At 40.4% G+C, this 18,662-nt stretch overlaps 1 protein-coding gene across 2 annotated transcripts in view; it reads left to right on the forward strand.

Annotated features, from left to right (window-relative positions):
* The window catches only part of HHAT (hedgehog acyltransferase), a 359,060-nt gene that overhangs the window by 99,569 nt on the left and 240,829 nt on the right, over positions 1-18,662 (forward strand). The window lies entirely within an intron of this gene.

Consider the following 18,662-nt stretch of genomic DNA (forward strand, 5'->3'; position numbering starts at 1 on the left):
CTTAACCTCTGAGTTCCAGCGCCTGCATCTGCAAAATAGGGAGACTTAGCTTTGTGGATCTATCTTGAGGATGATACGAAGCACTGCACATTGAGGGTGTACCTCGTTAAGTTTCTGGCAGATAGCATAAGTGGCGTGTGTGTATTTCCCTCTGTAGATCCCACTTTCTTATCGACCCTTTCCAGTGTATCTGCCAAGGAGGTGGCATGGAAGTCTTACTTCCTCAGCTGGACTGGTCTCCAGTATAGGATTTGTCCATGGAGAAACCACTGTTATTTATTCCTCTGGCCAAAACAGCAGAGCCCACGTACCTTTCTGAGTAAAATCTCTTCCCTTCCTTGTTCTTTCTCCTTTTGAGGACTCCTGCGGTGCTGAATTCTGCCTGTGCTTTAACCTCCAGCCTGTAGCTCCGCTAACTGTGTGATCCTCCAGGCAGATCAAGCTGTTCCCTGCTGAGGGCAAGAGTACAGCCCGATGCCCTGCTTATCTGTTTGACGTTTTATAGAATCTTGAGTCTTGATTGTTCTTGGTATCACACATGCTTAATCAGAACATTTCCAGGGAAGAAACATTGTAGGACTGAAAAAACGCTAAGCTATTTTAATGAGTCTCTTTAAAATAGCTTAGCATTTAAGTCTCTTTCTTCCAAACAATTTTTTTAAATAGTTTGGGGTTGGTAATATTGTAAGGTTTTAATGATACAATTAGACAGACAGAATAGGATTAAATGATAACGTTTACTAAGTTAGATCCCAGTGGCACAGGATACAAACTTACAGATTGTTTCAGCTTGAGGGTTTTTAAACTAAAAGTAATGGAAGACACAACTCAAAATGGGACTTAAACAATAGGAAGTTATTCCATGTAACAGTGATACCTAAGATCAGCACTGGGGCTGGTGAATTACGTGAGTCAGATGTCACCAACGTACCTTTTGTGTGTCTACCATTCAGCTTAAGAACTAACCAGAGTCGTAGCAGCCCTTAGTTTGTAGTCCTCGTCCCGTCAGCCTCTGACGCTCTTTCTCAAAAGCTAACCTGAATATTGTATTTCTTCTCTTCTTCTTCTTCATTGTCCTTTCACCACAGTTAAATCCTTAAAGCTGCTTATTCTGACACCTCTTCATATGAGTAGATTCATACTTGGTATGTTCTCCTGTGACTTGATTTTCTTGTTTAACACTATGTTTTTGGGCAGCATTCATGTTAATACATGTAACTAGGTACCACTTTTTTCACTGCTGTATAGCATTCCAGTGTATCCATACACAAGAAGTTATTTGTCCATTCTCCATCTAGGAGGACATTTGAGTTTTTTACAGGGTTTTGCTATTCCACATAATGCCATTTCTGTGTCTGTTAGAGCTCATGTGTAAGAGTTTCCCCATAGGGCAGTAACTTTGAAACTCTTAGGCACGTTACCCACCGTAAGAAATGCATTTTGCATTGTGTGTGTGTGTGTGTGTGTGTGTGTGTGTGTGTGTGTGTGTAAACGCCCACAAAGCCATACTTTACCTTGAACCACCTACAATGTATACTGGTATTTTCCTTTCCATATTATTCTATTTTAAAATACTGATTAGAAATCAGTGAATTGGGTGAGTCACTGTCTAGCGTTTGTCAAGCATTGATAAAATATATATCTAGAAATAAGTATTGTGGGTAGCATATATGTTCAGATTTTCAAGATAAATTATTTTTTAAATTGGCTAAGACAATTTATGCTCTTCTTGGCAGTGCATGAGAGTTTCCTTTGCTTAAAATTCTTACCAACGCTTGATACTACTGAAAGCAATTTATACCTTTAATACAATTCCTATCAAAATACCAGTGTCATTCTTCACAGAAATAGAAAAAAAAAATTGTAAAATTTGTGTGGAACCAAAAAAGATCCTGAATAGCCAAAGCAATCCTGAGCAACAAGAACAAAGCTGGAGTCAGAACACTGCCAGAACCCAAAATACGCTACAAAACTGTAGTAACCAAAACAGCATGGTACTGGCATAAAAACAGGCATGTAGATCAATATAAAATAGTAGAGAACTCAGAAGTTAATTCATTTATCTTTTAATCTCGAAAATTTGGTGGAGGTGAATTTTATCTGATGGTTTTAATTTGCCTTTCCTTGATTACTAATAAATTTGAGTATCTTTTCATACGTTTAAAGGACTTTGGGGTATTGTTTCTTATTTATTTATTTTTGAGACAGTCCCACTCTGTTGCTCAGGCTGGAGTGCAGTGAGGCAATCATGGCTCACTGAAACCTCTGCCTCCTGAGTTGAAGCAATTCTTGTGCCTCAGCCTCCCAAGTAGCTGGGATTACAGGCATGCACCATCATGCCCAGCTAAGTTTTGTATTTTTAGTAGATATGGCGTTTCACCACATTGGCCAGGCTGGTCTTGAACTTCTGACCCCAAGTGATCCACCTGCCTCAGCCTCCCAAAGTGCTGGGATTACAGCTATGAGCCACTGTGCCTGACCTGGTATATCATTTCTAATGAAATAACTGTTGATAACTTTTGACCATTTTTCTAATGGGATTTCTGTCTTTTTCTTAGGGAGTCATAAAATTTATTCTATATCATTTAAAAAAGTTATATGTGCAGTTAGTTGCAAATACTGACACCCTTTGCTTTGTGGTTTGACTTCTAATGTTTTTATGTTGTCTTTTGATGAACAGACTTTAATGTAGTTGCATTTATACGTTTTTATCATTTTTACTTTTTTGGGTCTTTAAAAAATAATTATCTCCTCCAAGATCATAAAAATATTCTCCTGTTTTCTCCTAAAGCTTTTAGAGTTAATAAAATCTTTGGTTATTATGTACATTTGCATCACAGACAATGATAAAATATAAACCAGCCAAAAATTAATTTTTAAAAATTGACTAATAATTGTGCATACTCATGGGGTACATAGTGATGTTTTGATACATACAATGTATGGTGATCAGATCAGGGTAATTAGCATGTCCATCATCACAAACGTTTATCGTTTCTTTGTGTTGGGAACATTCAGTATTTTTCTTCTAGGTATTTGAATCTATGTAATACATTATTGTTAACTCTAGTCATCCTACCGTGCTGTAGAACACTAGGTCTTATTCCTTCTGCCTAGTGTAATTTTGTATCTTCTAACAAATATCCCCCATCCCTCCCTTTCCAGCTTCTAGTATCTTCTCTTCTGTTTTTCACTTCTGTATTAACACTTGTTAGCTTTCACCTATGAGTGAGAACATGTGCTGTTAACTTTCTGTTCTTAGCTTATTAACTTAACAGAATGTTCTTCAGGTCCATCTTTGTTGCCTCAAACGACAAAACTTCATTCTTTTTTATGGCAGCATGGTATTCCATGGTGTATAAATACCACATTCTTTTTTTCTGTTTTGTTTTTTGAGAGGGAGTCTCGCTCTTTCACCCAAGCTGGAGTGCAGTGGCACAATCTCAGCTCACTGCAGCCTCCATCTCCTGGTTTCAAGCAATTCTCCTGCCTCAGCCTCCTGAGCAGATGGGATTACAGGTGCCCACCACCAAACCTGGCTAATTTTTGTGTTTTTTGTAAAGATGGAGTTTTACCATGTTGGCCAGGCTGGTCTCAAACTGCTAACCTCAAGTGACTCGCCCACCTAGGCCTCCCAAAGTGCTGTGATTACAGGTGTGAGCCACCGTGCCTGGCCTTAAATACCACATTTTCTTTATCCATTTATCTGTTGTCGGACACCTAGGTTGATTACATATCTTGGCTATTGTGAATAGTGCTACAGTAAACATGGGGTACAGATGTCTCTTCAATATAATGATCTCCTTTCTGTTGTATAAATTTATAGTAGGTAGGATTGCTGGGTCATATGGTAGTTCCATTTATAGTTTTCTGAGGGACTTCCATACTATTCCCCATAGTGGCTATACTAGTTTGCATTCCCACCAACCATGTGTAAGAGTTTTCACTTTTCTCTGCATCCTTTTTTTTTTTTTTTTTTTTCCCATTTGGTAATAGTCATCCTAACTGGGGTGAGATGATATCGCATTGTGGTTTTGATTTGCGGTTCTCTGATTAGTGATGTTAAGCTGCTTTTTTTTCATATATTTATTGACCATTTCTCTTGAGAAAATGTCTGTTCAGATCATTAGCCCATTTTTAAATCGGATTGTTTTGTTTGCTATTGAGATGTCTGAGTTCCTTGTGTATTTTGGATATTAATCACCTGTTGGGTAAGTAGTTTGCAGATACGTTCTCCTAGTCTATAGATTATCTTTTCACTATTGTTTCCTTTGCTTTGCAGAAGCTTTTTAGCTTGATATATCCCATTTGTTTATTTTTGCTTTTGTTGGCTGTGCTTTAGACGTCTTATTTGTAAAATCTTTCCCTGACCAATATCCTGATGGATTCTCCAATTTCTTCTAGTATTTTGATTGCTTCAGGTATTACACGTAGGCATTAGATCCATTTTGAGGGTGAGAGGTGGGGGTCTGGTTCTATTCTTCTGCATATGGATATCCAGTTTTCTCAGTACCATTTGTTGAACAGACTGTCCTTTCCTTAATAAGTGTTCTTGGCAACTTTGTCGAAAGTCATTTGGCTGTAGATACGTGGATTAATTTCTGGGTTCTCTGTTCCTTTGTTGATCTACTTGCCTGTTTTTATGCCAGTACCACACTGTTTTGGTTACTATAGTTTTGTACTGTATTTTGAGGTCTGGTGGTGTTCTGATTCCAGCTTTGTTCTTTTTGCTCAGGATTGCTTTGGCTATTCAGCACTTTTTGTGGTTCCACAAAAATTGTAAGGTTTTTTTCCCTATGTCTGTGAAGAATGACACTGGTATTTTGATAGGGATTGTATTAAATCTGTAAGTTGCTTTGAATAGTATTGTTACTGTAACAATTCTTTCAATCCATGAGCGTGGGATGTTTTTCTGTCTGTTTGTATCCTCTTCAATGTTTGTATTCCTTCATCAGTGTTCCGCAGTTTTCCTTGTGAAGATCTTCACCTCCTTGGTTAACTTTACCCCTAGATAATTTACTTTTTTGTAGCTGTTGGAAATGAGATTGCCTTCTTGATTTTTGTTCACTGTTTGTGTATATAAATGATAATGATTTTTGAATAATTTTGTACCCTGCAACTTTACTGATTTTATCAGTTAAAAAAAATTTTTTTTTTGGTAGAGTCTTTAGGTTTTTCTTTTCTTTTTTTAACTCTTTAAGTTCAGGGGTACACGTGCAGGTTTATTACAGAGGTAAACTTGTGCCATGGGTTTTTTTTTGTACAGATTATTTCATCACTCAGGTAATTAGCTAAATACCCACTAGTTATTTTTCCTGGTTTTCTCCCTCCTCCTACCCTCTGCCTCCTGATAGGCTTCAGTGTGTGTTGATACCGAGCTCCTCTGTGACTCCAGCTCCAACTGTGTCCCTGCAAAACACATGATATTTTTTATGGCTGCATAGTATTCCATGGTGTATATATACCCTATTTTCTTTATCCAGGCTATCATTTAGGTTGATTCCATGTCTTTGCTATTGTGAATAGTGTTGCAATGAACATACATGTGCATGTGTCTTTATACTAGCACTATTTATATTCCTCTTTGTATGTACCCAGAAATGGGATTGCTGGGTCACATGGTATTTCTGTCTTTAGGTCTTTCAGGAATTGCCACACTGCTTTCTATAATGGTTGAACTAATTTACACTCTTACCAACACTGTATAAGTGTTCCTTTTTCTCTACAACCTGGCCGGCATCTGTTATTTTTGGACTTTTTAGTAAGAGCTGTTCTGACTGGTATGAGATGGGATCTCATTGTGGTTTTGATTTGCATTTCTCTAATGATCAGTGATGTTGGGCTTTTTTATTTTTCATATGATTGTTGGCCACATGTATGTCCTCTTTTGAAAAGTCTGTTTATGTCCTTTGCCCATTATTTAATGAGGTTATTTTTTTCTTGTAAATTTGTTTAAGTTCCTTTTAGATGCTAGATATTAGACCTTTGTCAGATGCAGAGTTCGCAAAAATTTTCTCCCATTTATAGGTTGTCTGTTTATTCTGTTGATAGTTTGTTTTGCTGTGCAGAAGCTCTTTAATTAGATCCCATTTGTCAATTTTGCTTTTGTTGCCATTGGTTTTGGTGTCTTCGTCATGAAGTCTTTGTCCATGCCTGTGTCCCAAATGTCATTGCCTAGATTATCTTCCGGGGTTTTTATAGTTTTGGATTTTACATTTATGTCTTTAATTTATCTTGAGTTAACTTTTGTATGTATGTGGTATACGGAAGAGGTCCAGTTTTAATCTTCTACATGTGGTTAGCCAGTTATCCCAGCACCATTTATTGAATAGGGAATTGTTTCTCCATTGCTTGTTTTTGTTGGGTTTGTTGAAGTTCAGATAGATGTAAGTGTGTGGCCCTATTTCTGCATTCTTTTTTCTGTTTCGTCAGTCTGTGTGTCAGTTTCTGTATCAGTGCCATGCTGTTTTGGTTACTATAACCCTGTAGTATAGTTTGAAGTCAGGTAGTGTGATGCCTCCAGCTTCGTTCTTTTTGTTTAGGACTGCCTTGGCTATACGTGCTCTTTTTCAGTTCCATATGAATTTTAAAATAGTTCTTTTTCTAGTTTGTGAAGAATGTCAATGGTAGCTTAATAGGAATAGCATTGAATCTATAAATTGCTTTGAGCAGTATGGCCATTTTCACAATATTGATTCTTCCCATCCATGAACATGGAATGATTTTCCATTTGTTTTGTATCATCTCCAGTTTCTTTGAGCAGTGGGTTGTAGTTATCCTTGTAGCTATCTTTCACTTCCCTAGTTAGCTGTATTGCTAGGTATTTTATTTTTTTTGTGGCAGTCGTGAGTGGGAATTTGTTGCTGATTTGGCTCCGGGCTTGACTGCTGGTGTATAGGTAGGCTACTGATTTTTGTGCATTGATTTTTTTATCCTGAGACTTTGCTGAAGTTGTTTATCAGCTTCTGAAGCTTTTGGGATGAGACTATGGCATTTTCTCAATATGTATCATATCATCTACAAAAAAGGATAGTTTGACTTCTCTCTTGATAGTTGGATGCCCTTTGTTTCTCTTGCCTTGTTGCACTGGCCGGAACTTCAAATACAATGTTGCGTAGGAGTGGTGAGAGGAGGGCATCCTTATCTTGTGCCAGTTTTCAAGGGGAGTGCTTCCAGCTTTCGCCCATTCAGTATGATGCTGGGTGTGGGTTTGTCGTAGATGGTTCTTACTATTTTGAGGTGTGTTCCTTTAAAACCTAGTTTAACCATGAATGGATGTTGAATTTTATTGAACACTTTTTCTGCATCTATTGAGAGAATCATGTGGTTTTTGTCCTGAGTTCTGTTTTTGTGATGAATTACATTTATTGATTTGCATATGTTAAGTCCGCCTTGCATCCCAGGGATAAAGCCTATTTGATTGTGGTGGATAAACTTCTTGGTGTGGTGATGCATTCGGTTTGCCTGTATTTTGTTGAGGAGTTTTGCCTTGATATTCACAGAGATTTCACAAGGATATTGGCCTGAAGTTTTGTATCTCTGCCAGGTTTGGTATCAGATGATGCTGGCCTCGTAAAAGGAGTTAGGTAGGAATCGCTTCTCAATTTTTTGGAATAGTTTCAGTAGGAATGGTACCAGCTCTTTTTTGCACATCTGGTAGAATTCAGCTGTGAATCCATCTGGTCCTGGGCTTGTTTGTTGTTGGTAAGCTATTCATTACTGTCTCAATTTCTGGGCTGCTTTTGGTCTGTTCAGGGATTCAGTTTTTTCCTGATTAAGTCTTGGTAGGATGTATGTGTCCAGGAATTGATAAATTTCTTCTAGATTTCCTAGTTTGTGACACAGTCATATTCTCTGATGGTTGTTTGTACTTCTGTGGGGTCAGTGGTACTATGCCCTTGTTTCTGATTGTGTTCATTTGAATCTTCTTGTTGGTTTAAAGTCTGTTTTGTCAGAAGCTAGGATTACAGTCCTTGCTTTTTTCTGTATTCCATTTCCTTCCGTTCACAATTTTAAAATGGAAGCATTGTATTATCATCCATCCAGAGATCACTACTGATAAACTCTCAATACTTGTTCTTCCACATTGTTTTTTTCTGTAGTTTTTTTAATACACACATTTACATTTTTCCCTAATGAGCTATACTATACATTTATATATAACATTTTGTTACCTAAGATTTATTTTAGTTAATAATCTCTATCCTTTCACATTGCTAAATTTTCATTCTTATTTGATGCCCAGACAATAATCAGATTTTACCAAGGTCCTTTGTACCTGCTTTGGCCGAGCTGGTATCTAATCTGTCTTATTTAGCACCACCCCTTTTTATTATATCGGCTTGTTGAAGGGACCAGGCCAGTTGTCTTACAGAATGTTCTATCACCTGGCTTCTCATAATGTCATTTAGCATATTCCTTTATCCCTTCTGTTTTTGATATAACTTTTAGTTTATAAGAAAGCTTCATGGGCCAGGTGTGGTGGCTCATGCCCATAATCCCAGCACTTTGGGAGACTAAGGCGGGCGAACGGCTTAAGTTCAGGAGTTTGAGACCAGCCTGGGCAGCATGGCAAAACTCCATCTCTACAGAAAATACAAAAATGAGCTGGGGTGGTGGTATGCGCCAGTAGTTTCAGCTACTCAGGAGGCCGAGGTGGGAGAATCACTTAAGCCCAGGAGGTCAAGGCTGCGGTGAGCTGTGATCACGCCACTGCACTCCAGCAGCCTGGACAACAGAGTGAGACTCTGTCCCCCATCCCCCAAAAAAGAAAAAGCTTCATAAAGAGATTAGTTATTTTTAGCTGCAATACCTATGAGGTCATAGGTGATTACTTAAACTTTTTCCCAATTCTTAAATTTTAAGTACCTAGAATGTTAAGGAGTTACACAAAAACACGATGGCTCCAGCACGTAGATCCAACAATTGTGAACTTTTTGCTCCGAAGTAACATTCTCCTACCTAACCACAGTTACGTATTACACTTGAGGATAATACTTTTCTAACACCGTCTAATATCTAGTCTATCTTCACATTTTTCCAGTTGTCTCCAAATATATTTTAAAGCTATTTTGTCATCCCAGAATCGGTCGCCTGCATCATTCAGTTTCATGTCTGTTAGTCCACTTCGATCTAGAAGAGTTCAGCTATGTTTTAAAATGGCAATGACTTTTTGAGGAGTCCAGACCTATCGTCTTACAGAATGTTCCACACGCTGGATTTATTTGATTTTTAAAATTTGCATTATTCTTAAATTTGTTCTATCCCTTCTGTTTTTGTGAACTGAAAGTTAGATCTAGATCCTTTAGAGTCTTGAATTTAATAAATTTTTTTTTGCAGAAATAACTTCATATAGAATACCATATGCTTCATATTGTATCTGTGGGATGCGTATAATGTCAGGTGGTCCCCTCTGTTTGCATTGCTGAGTTAAATCACTTGTATATGGTGATGGCACCTGGTCTCTCCCTCGAAAAGGTACGTTTATCCCTTTGCAATTAACAAGCAACATGTGAGGTGTTAATCCAGTGCTATCTGAATACCTTGTTCCCCAATAACCTGGAATCGTGTTAATGAACAGTTTTAACATTTTTTGATGAACTTTACCCGAATCAGTTTTTTGAGTGGGAGTTTGAAATGCGGATTTTCCAAATCTATCATTACGCCTGCATTTGATAACTGGCATTCTTCTGTAAAGACCTTCCCATCATCAACTGGAGCTGAACAGTTTCTCCTGGAAAGACGGGGCGAATGCGTAATTGTTCCTCTTTAAATATCATTTCATAGGATAAAGAGTTCAGTGAAATGTTCTCCTTCAATAGTAGTGTCAAATACTTTTATGTTTTACGCTTCAATGTAGCAATTTTCCTTTGGGATGCTAAAGTTGTCCCAAATGTGGTCAAGCTGGCTTCTGTGTTCTCTGGACGAGCCTTTATTTGCCTCCGAGTGTTTCCTTAGTTTCTGGAAATGCAAGATACCCCAATGCTCACCTTATATTTTCCTTGGCCCTTTACTGGAATCAGCCAAATCTTCAAAGGAGCCGTGGTTCCTTTTAGTGGAGGAATTATATTTAGGAGCCAAGAGTTGAGTGTGTTTGTTACTACAAACAAGGTGTGTTCTTATGTGGAGGCCTGAAAATTTCCAGTGAGCGGACCTGGGCAATGTGTTTTTATATAGACATGAGTTTTATAAAATGCGAGTTCATACTGCGATTTTAAATTCAGGTTTAACATTAACGTTTTTTCTTAGCAACTTTGATGTTATACTTGTGCGTTTTCTCTTTATTAATGAAGATCATAATTACTAATTACTTGAGTATCTTGTTTGTGGTGACACTATATGAGTAGTTTAAAAATTACAGTACTCAACATTTTGACTAAAAATCACTGAATGACATTTAAGAAATCATTTCTGCTTTTTTGCTCTTAGAATAGATGTATACTGAGTGTGCTATATTCGAAAGCCATTAGAAGTAATTCCTTTTAATGTGTGTTCATATTACAGATTTGCTATTTGGTTAAGTTGATAGAATTCTAAGTTTGAATTTGCTTTTTGTCTTTTTGATTTATCGGTCATATTTTTTTATTTTTATAAGTTCACTGATGCTTTTTTGGATCTGTGAGGTCCAAAAAATAGTTTCTTTTCCTTGCATATACTTTCAAGTTTACTTGTGTTTTCAAACATGATAAACATATTTATCTTATATTCTATAGCTGGTAATTCTACATCTGCAATCTTTGTTAGTCTGATTATCCATTTTACTTCTGTCAGTTCTCATCTATATTTTGGGATGTTTGTGAGCGCATGTTAATTGCTGTTTTGTCCTGGGGAATTCTTTGGTGTCTGTGTTTGGAATACACTCATCCAGAGAATATTTTATGTTTATTTCTGCCAGGCGCTTGGAGTTATTACCTACGTGGCACCACTTAAATTTCTGGCTTGGGTTTTGAAGGGACACACAGGCAATGGAAATTTTGGGCTTTGGAAATCTGGATTTATGTGGGCTCTCACTCTGACCTCCTCCATGTATGGCCTCCAAGGACTGCCACTTGTCCCCACATGTGGCTCATGGACAGCAAAGCCTAGGTCCTTGCAGCCTGGCGGGTGCTACCAGTTTCAAGACAAGCACCACCACTCACCCATTTTTCTGCTCTTGATTCATATATATATTTTTTGCTCTCCAAGGGCTTTCCAAACAGCTCAGGTATATATTTGTAAAAGATGCTTTTACATATTTCATTTAGCATCTCTTAGGTGTTCTCCGTTGGCATGATTTTCTAGATGGGACAGGCTGTTATCTTGCCAGAAATGGACATTCCACTATGACTCTTTTTAAGAAGGAAGAAATCTCCCAAGAAGCACCTCCAGCAGCTTCCCCTGGTACCTTGTGGCCATAACTGCATCATCTGGGTTATAGGCCCATATTATAATCATCCCATGACTAGTTATAACCAGGAATGTCTTCCAGGTTACTATGGGGAGGGCTGGACACCGAAGTGGAATTACCTTTCCGATGGCAAGGATTGGGGAGAGAGTTGTTTGGGAGGCAGCCAGTGCTTTGTATTAAAACAACTACTTCTGGATACAAAGTAGCAGTGTAGTGTTTCAAATTGGAAAATTTGGAAAGTAGTGTAATAGGCAGCCAAGAAAATAGAAGATTTAAATTTTATAATTGTTTTACTCCACTCTTAATTAATTTGAGGCTTATGAGTTGTAGAGTGACCAAACATCCCATTTTGCAGTCATATTTTATATCTGTTGTCCTGACATAATTATTGATAGTTCCTTTCATTCTCAAAAGTGTCACTCAAAAGTGAGCATCCATGGATTTTGGGGTCTGAGGGGTTCTGGGAACCAATTCCCCAGGGATACAGAAGACAGCTCTATGGTTAGATGGGACTGGAGCGCAGGAGGGGGGATTGGTGATGGAGACGGGTACGTGGGAACTGTTGCACACAGGTGATCACGGAGGCCACAGGAGTGAAAGGATTTCCTTGGAAACGTGTAGGATGAGAATAAAGGAGGGTCAAGTATAGAACTTTAGGGAAGGCCGAAATTTAAGAGGTGGGCCTCAGACGAGGAGCCAGTAACGAATGAGAAGGAACGTTAAGAAACACGGGAGGAAGCCAGTGGTTCTGTGAAGGTTGCAAGAGGAAAGCTCAGTTTATCAGAGATTAAGAAGCGGCCGAGAAAGAGGGGATTTAAAAGAGTCTTTCATTTTGGCAAACGGGAGGTCATGGTTGATGATGTTCATTTCGGGGACTAAAGGCCAGGATTACAGAATAAATCGAAGGTGAAGCTAATCTGTTGCGTCGGTTGTGTTAAACGATGATGCCTAGCGTGTCGTATTTCCCTGCCACGTCGTCTCGGATGGCCTTGCTGTCACGTAGCCCAGCAGGTCCTGACTGCAACTCTTTCTCTTTCTGGTGGACCTGCCATTCCCCAGGCCCCCTCTCGGGGTCTCCATCTCTACAGGCGACCATGGCGTGGGGTGTGGCATGGCAAACACACCCTTTCTTTTCAGCAAATGGGCTTCTTCAGCTTCAGGGTTTGGGGGCTAATCCTTACTGGGATGTTCAGAAGGATAAAATAGGCATAAGGGAGTTACAAAGTTCACAGAAACCACGTGGGCTCTGGTCCCTGGTTGCAGCCTCTGATTTCCCTCTGAACTAATAAAGAGATACTTCTTAAAATTCTGTCACTTTTATTCTCTCAATGGTAGGGCTCTCCTTCCACGGTGGACCTTTTGACCATCCAAAAGTTGCAATTAAGTGTGAGGCAGCAGCTCAGGCAGAGTAAAAGATGCCTCTTTGTCCTACATGCAGAAAGATACACAACAGATTGTTCATCTCTAAGGATCTCAGGACTGGGTAACATTCTACCCTGTCCAGGAATGACCCCCTCTGAACACCCCAAACTGAGTGAGATCTGCTTTAGAGAAGCGCCCATGCCACCGCCTCTGGGGTCTTTCTCTTGCAGCACTCGGAGCACAGCTGCTTACTGAGTACTTGATGTGCAGGTTCAGGTGAAGTAACAATTCACAGGGACTCCGCCTGGCAAATGACATCGGTTTGGAGTTTGTGTGAGTAGCCAGATATCCAGATGACTGATTGATGCAGGATTTTGCATAAGGCAGCAAAGAGAAATTGTGCATCTTACATTATTATTCCAAAAAGGGATTGCTGCAAAGGTAACAGAAATAGAGAATATAAATAGAGGTTGTTTAGTGTGGGATTGATTCGATGCGGTTAATCAAAGTATGGAGATACTCACAAACTCCATGGAAGCTGTTCCATCCTCTCCTGGTGGGGATGGAGAAAAACAGTGGTGGCCGCCTGTCTGTCAGGGCTCCAGTGCTACTCCCTGTGACTGAGAGGACATTGGGAGCTCCATGGCAACAGGGCGACATTTGTCCTTTCATTGTCCTCAATCATCTCCTGGAGATATCAAAGTTAAAAATTTCTTGCCATTTATTTTTCTCTCTCTTCAGGGTGATGTTGGTGATGATGATTAATTTTAACCTTTTCCTTCGGTTTCTAGTGAGGCTTAGAGCTGCCGTAATCAGCCTCTCAGGCGGAGGCCAGGCTTCAGAAAGATCTGCTCCCTGAGCCCCGCGGGCTGTGAATGTTGTCCACATCAGTGTTATACCAGTCTACACGGGGTTACCTCTGTCCCTGCTGTGGCGGGCCCAGCGCCTGCATTAGCTGTATCTTACTGGAAGGATAGAACTTCAGAGAACGCTAATATTTGGCAGGTAGACAGAAAAAGAGGGCCATCAGTGATCGGAAGGAATGTTAATTAATGAGGAAGAAAACAAATGTCTTGCGAAGGTTTAAAAGAGGAGGTGCACAATTTATCAGAAGTTGAAGAAAGGCCAAGTAAGAGGGGACTGAAGAGCCTGTTTCAGGATTAGCAAATGAGAGTCACGGCTGACCTTGGTCATGGTTGCCACTGTTCGTTTTTGGGGAGTATATACCAGGGTTGAAGAATAATCAGACAGCCAGTCTATTCTATCTTCATGAGATTCACTTTATAGCTCTGACATGTGAGTGAGAACATTTATCTTTCTGTGCTTGACTTATTTCACGTAATAACCTCCAGTTCCGTTCGTGTTTCTATAAATGACAGGATTTCATTCTTTTTTATGGCTGAATAATATTCCACTGTGTATATTTACACCAGTTTTTAAAAATTCATTAATGGACATTCAGGTTGATTCCATATTTTGGTTATTTTGAATAATGCTGCAGTAAACATGGGGAGTACAGATACCGCTTTGATACGTTGATCTCCTTCCTGTGGCGTGTGCACCCGGCAGTGGGATTGCTGGATCATGCGGTGGTTCTATGTTTGTGTTTTGGGGGAGAGTTGTTATGCTGTTTTTCTTAGTGGCTGTGGTAATTTACATTCCCACCAGCAGTGTATGAGGTTTCTCCTTTCTCCACATCTTCACCAGCATCTGTTACTTGATAAAAGCCATCCTAACTGGGGTGAGATGATATCTCATTGTGGTTTTGATTTGCATTTCTCTGATTAGTTATGTAGAGCATTTTTTCATACATTTGTTGGCCATTTATATGTCATTCTTTTGAGAAATGTCTCTTAGGTCTTTGGCCCATTTTTAAATTGGATTCTATTGTTTGAGCTCCTTACATATCCTGGTTGTTGATCTTTTGTCCGATGGATGGTCTGTAAATACTTTCTCCCATTCTGTGGGATGTCTCTTCACTTTGTTTCTTCTGTGCAGACACTCTTTAGCTTGATGTGACCCGTTTGTCTATTTTTGCTTTTGTTGCCTGTGCTTTTGAGGCGTCCCCTAAAATCTTTGCCCAGACTAATGTCCTGGAGTATTTTCCCCATGTTTTCTTACAGCAGTTTCATAGTTTCAGGTCTTCAGTGTAAGTCTTTAGTGTGGTTTGAGTTACTCTTTGTATATGGTGAGAATAGAGGTCTCATTTGGTTCTCCTGCATGTGATTATCCGGCTTTCCCAGCACTGCTCATTGAAGGGCGCCCTTTTCCTATTGTATGTTCTTGGCACCTTGGCTGAAAATGAGCTCACGTGGATGCCTGGATTTATATCTGGGTTCTCTAATCTATCGCATTGGTCTGTGAGTCTTTTTTACGCCAGTACTATGCTTGCTTTGGTTTCTGTGGCTTTGCAGTGTATTTTGAAGTCGGGTCGTGTGATGCCTTCAGCTTCATTCTTTTTGCTCAGGATTGCTTTGGCTATTCGGGGTCTTTCGTAGTTCCATATGAATTTTAGGATTGTTTTTCCTATTTCTGTGAAGAATGTCATTGGTATTGATGGGAATAGAGCAATTTCTGTTCCTGATCAGCGGATTTGTGACTTTCCCCTTCATCCTGTGTTCTTTTTGCCTTCAGTTAGTACTTCTGCTCTTGGGGTTCTTAACTCTGGTGTGATCCAAATTTCGATTCCTCACAGGTCTAAACCCTTGTAAGTCCTGCTGTTGTCTTCCATTAACTAACCAGTAGACATGGCAAAGCTAGGTGACACCCCACAAAATCCCCTAAGTTTCACTTACACTCACTTTCCTTCATTGTGTAGGAGTAACTCGATTTCCCTTTGACCGTAAGGGTTAATCCTCCAAGCTTGTACTATAACCCCTCTTTCCCTTGTTCTCCTAGTTCCCTGAGGAACCCCAATGGCTGGGTAATCGCAGGTTCTGATTTGATAGAATCATTGTTTTGTCCCGTGGTGGAAGCCCTTCTTGGCTGTGTGGTAAGACCACTAACCAAGCACATCACAGAGTTGCAGGGATGGGAAGAAGGTACTTTAGGTTGGGTTAAGAGGTATAATAGAGGTGCCACTTCGTCTTCCGCTCTTTGAACACTGACTCTACATATATAGGTTACGGGTAAAGCATCATATTGAGTTTGCTGGCTCAGAGTGCATGCTGTATCCTGTGGGATAGAATCTCAACATCACATGATGATACGGTGCTATAGGAGAACCTTTGATAGACTATTCTGTAAGGCTAACTGCTTCTGAGTGGTGGGATAGGACCAGTGAATCCCACAGCCCATCATCTGACTTCATTTGCTACAAAGTGAGGTAATTAGACAAAAGTGATGTTATGTCTGATAACATGACAGTCACTAAAATAGTCAGTACATCCATGGATGGTGGAACTGGCAGAGGCATTGATGAATTTGGAAAGCAGATTCACATCCAGAATAAGAAAAGACTCTCTGGCCCCTCTAAAACGGAAGAGGGCTAGTGTAATCAACCTGATACGAGAATATGGAAGGTCATGGAAAACTGGCAGCTTAGGGACCCAGCTGTGCTAATAGCCAGGTTAGTCTCGGTGAGAGGCTGTCCACCTTGTTGATCCCATGCAAGGCTTTCATTGCTGCCACTGTGGCTACTTTGGTCATGAGCACATTGGAATGGCTGTGGCAAGAGGCGGGCTGATGTGCACGGGCCATGCCACCTTGCTATTGAGAGCTGCAGGGCCCTTTTCTTGAGTATCTACGTGGGTCACTAATATCCCCACTGGGCTCATTTTGGAGTGTTCATTTATATGCCTTATTAACATTTATCCGTGAACCTACTTGTTAACATTTCTCCAATCTAATTCCTTCCACAATCCTAACTATCCCAGCATGAATCAGTTTTAGATTCTTACAGACAAATTGGTCGACAGCATGTACCATTTGAAATTGCACCCAGTGTGAGGGCTTTTCTTGATCGCGGTCCTTCGGGGCCGCCTCGCATGTAAGGTTGCAACTGTTCATTTCCAGCAAATTCCAGCATATAATGGGGAGCCATCAGTGAACAGAGCTCAGTTTCCCCTCCTCTACCAAGTCCTCCTGGGGCCTTAGGTGTGGGATGAGAGAAGGATAGCAATATAGCAGGCGTCAGCATACTGGAAGGAAGAGTTCTCTTTTCCTGCATCTTATGTGTGATTCAGGATTCTCCGTGTGTGTGTAAGAGAGAGAATCTACACATGTGTATGTATCCATTGATAATGGAATGCTCCCTGATATCATGGCTAGGTGGATCAGATAACTCAGTTGATAATGGACCACTCAGGTAACTTGGTTCTCAGAGGGTGTCTTGTGGTCAGGGATAGCTCACCTGGTGAATGAGTTAGAGTGGCATGCCCAGTTATGTATGTATCACCTCCAAATTCCAAAGAGGTCTACCACGGCTGTGCTTCTTTCTTAGGAATCAGTGGCATAAGGTAGACCAACTTGTCCTTGTATCTTGAAATCTCAGAAACTGCTCTGAAGTGATACACCCATATGTATATGTGTGTGCGTGTGCGTGTGTGTATTTCTGATATATCTTATTAAGGCATCTGGTATACCTGCCACTCCTAATTTTGTAGGTCCTGTTGGCATGCTCTATTAATGATTTTTCTTATGGTTACCTGGCTCTCTCTCTGTTTTAGAGTCTTTAGATCTTTGAACTGACTCAGGTCTGGAAATTGGGTAAATGATATTGGTGGCTTAAGTTAAGCCTTGTTCACTAAGACTAGATTATTTGCCAGTTATATAATGACAATAAACATAACAGTAATGGAAATGATAGCTAACACAAATTGAGCGCTTAATCTGTGCCAAACACAGCTTTAAGAGCTTTACATCTTATTAGCCCATGTAGTTCTCACAGCAGCCCTCCGAGTAGGTAGAATCTTACCGCTATTTTAGAGTGAGGAAATGGAGACAGAGGTTCAGCTTGAGTGTCTGTTTAAGGTCTACGGACCTTACGATTAGTTGCCCTTCTCCAAGAATTGCAGTGAATCAGAGCATCTGACCACCAGGCAGGCCACGTGGCTTGCTGTGGTCATGATGCACAGGTCACCTTAGGGTTAAGTGGCACTACGCAGTCTATTACTTAAGGGGTTTGCTGTCTGCATTGAAATGCAGAGTCTCATCGCCTCCTCAGCCCACAGAGAATGGCCCTGGCAACGCATTTCTGAGATGCTCGTGCTTCCCTCACTAATGTATTCATTTTTCAAATTCTCAGTGAAGGTAGTGTCTTCTGAGCTCTCTTGCGGGCATGGCTAGCAGGTCACACATGATAAATCCACTCTGACACTCTTATCTCCTGAAATTTTTCCATTGCTTCCTCTATGACTTCCCAAAGAATTTCTTGCATGTCAGCCCCATATATGTGGGCAACTGCGGTGTCTGGGTTTCCAAACTCACACAATCAGCCCCATTCCCAGCTGCTACAGCGGGCATGTGGAATCCTGACTTGCTGGTAAGTATACTCACATAGACATTCCACCCCGTCTATGTAGTCTTCTCTCCTCCATCTGGATTCCTCAGAATCCATTCCCACATATATAGGTCAGAGTTTCGCCAATGTAAGGTAGTCAAACCTTGCAGTTCTTTTGGAGTGAAAGCCCCTTGGGGCATGCTGGGGTCCATTTCTAGACAGTGAGGAGTGGTGAGCAGGAGAGATGAAGAAAATCCGCTTCTCCTGCAAGGTAATTCCTTCATGAGACTTCATTAAAAGGGTGGTCGGGTAAGGCCAGATCAGCCTCGCCTGAAAGCCTTACACAGGGGAAAAGGGGCTGGCACTGCTGGCCAGGGGGGCTCCCCAAGGTTTGGGGACTTGGGCTTCTCTAAATCATCTTAAATCTCAGTTCTAGTGTTTAGGAGTTTCACTCTTTGCAGATTGCAAGACGCC

Source organism: Aotus nancymaae, unplaced genomic scaffold, assembly GCF_030222135.1.
Source record: "Aotus nancymaae isolate 86718 unplaced genomic scaffold, 86718_ANA_hifiasm-v0.15.2.pri h1tg000039l, whole genome shotgun sequence".
NCBI classification, from domain to species: Eukaryota; Metazoa; Chordata; class Mammalia; order Primates; family Aotidae; genus Aotus; species Aotus nancymaae.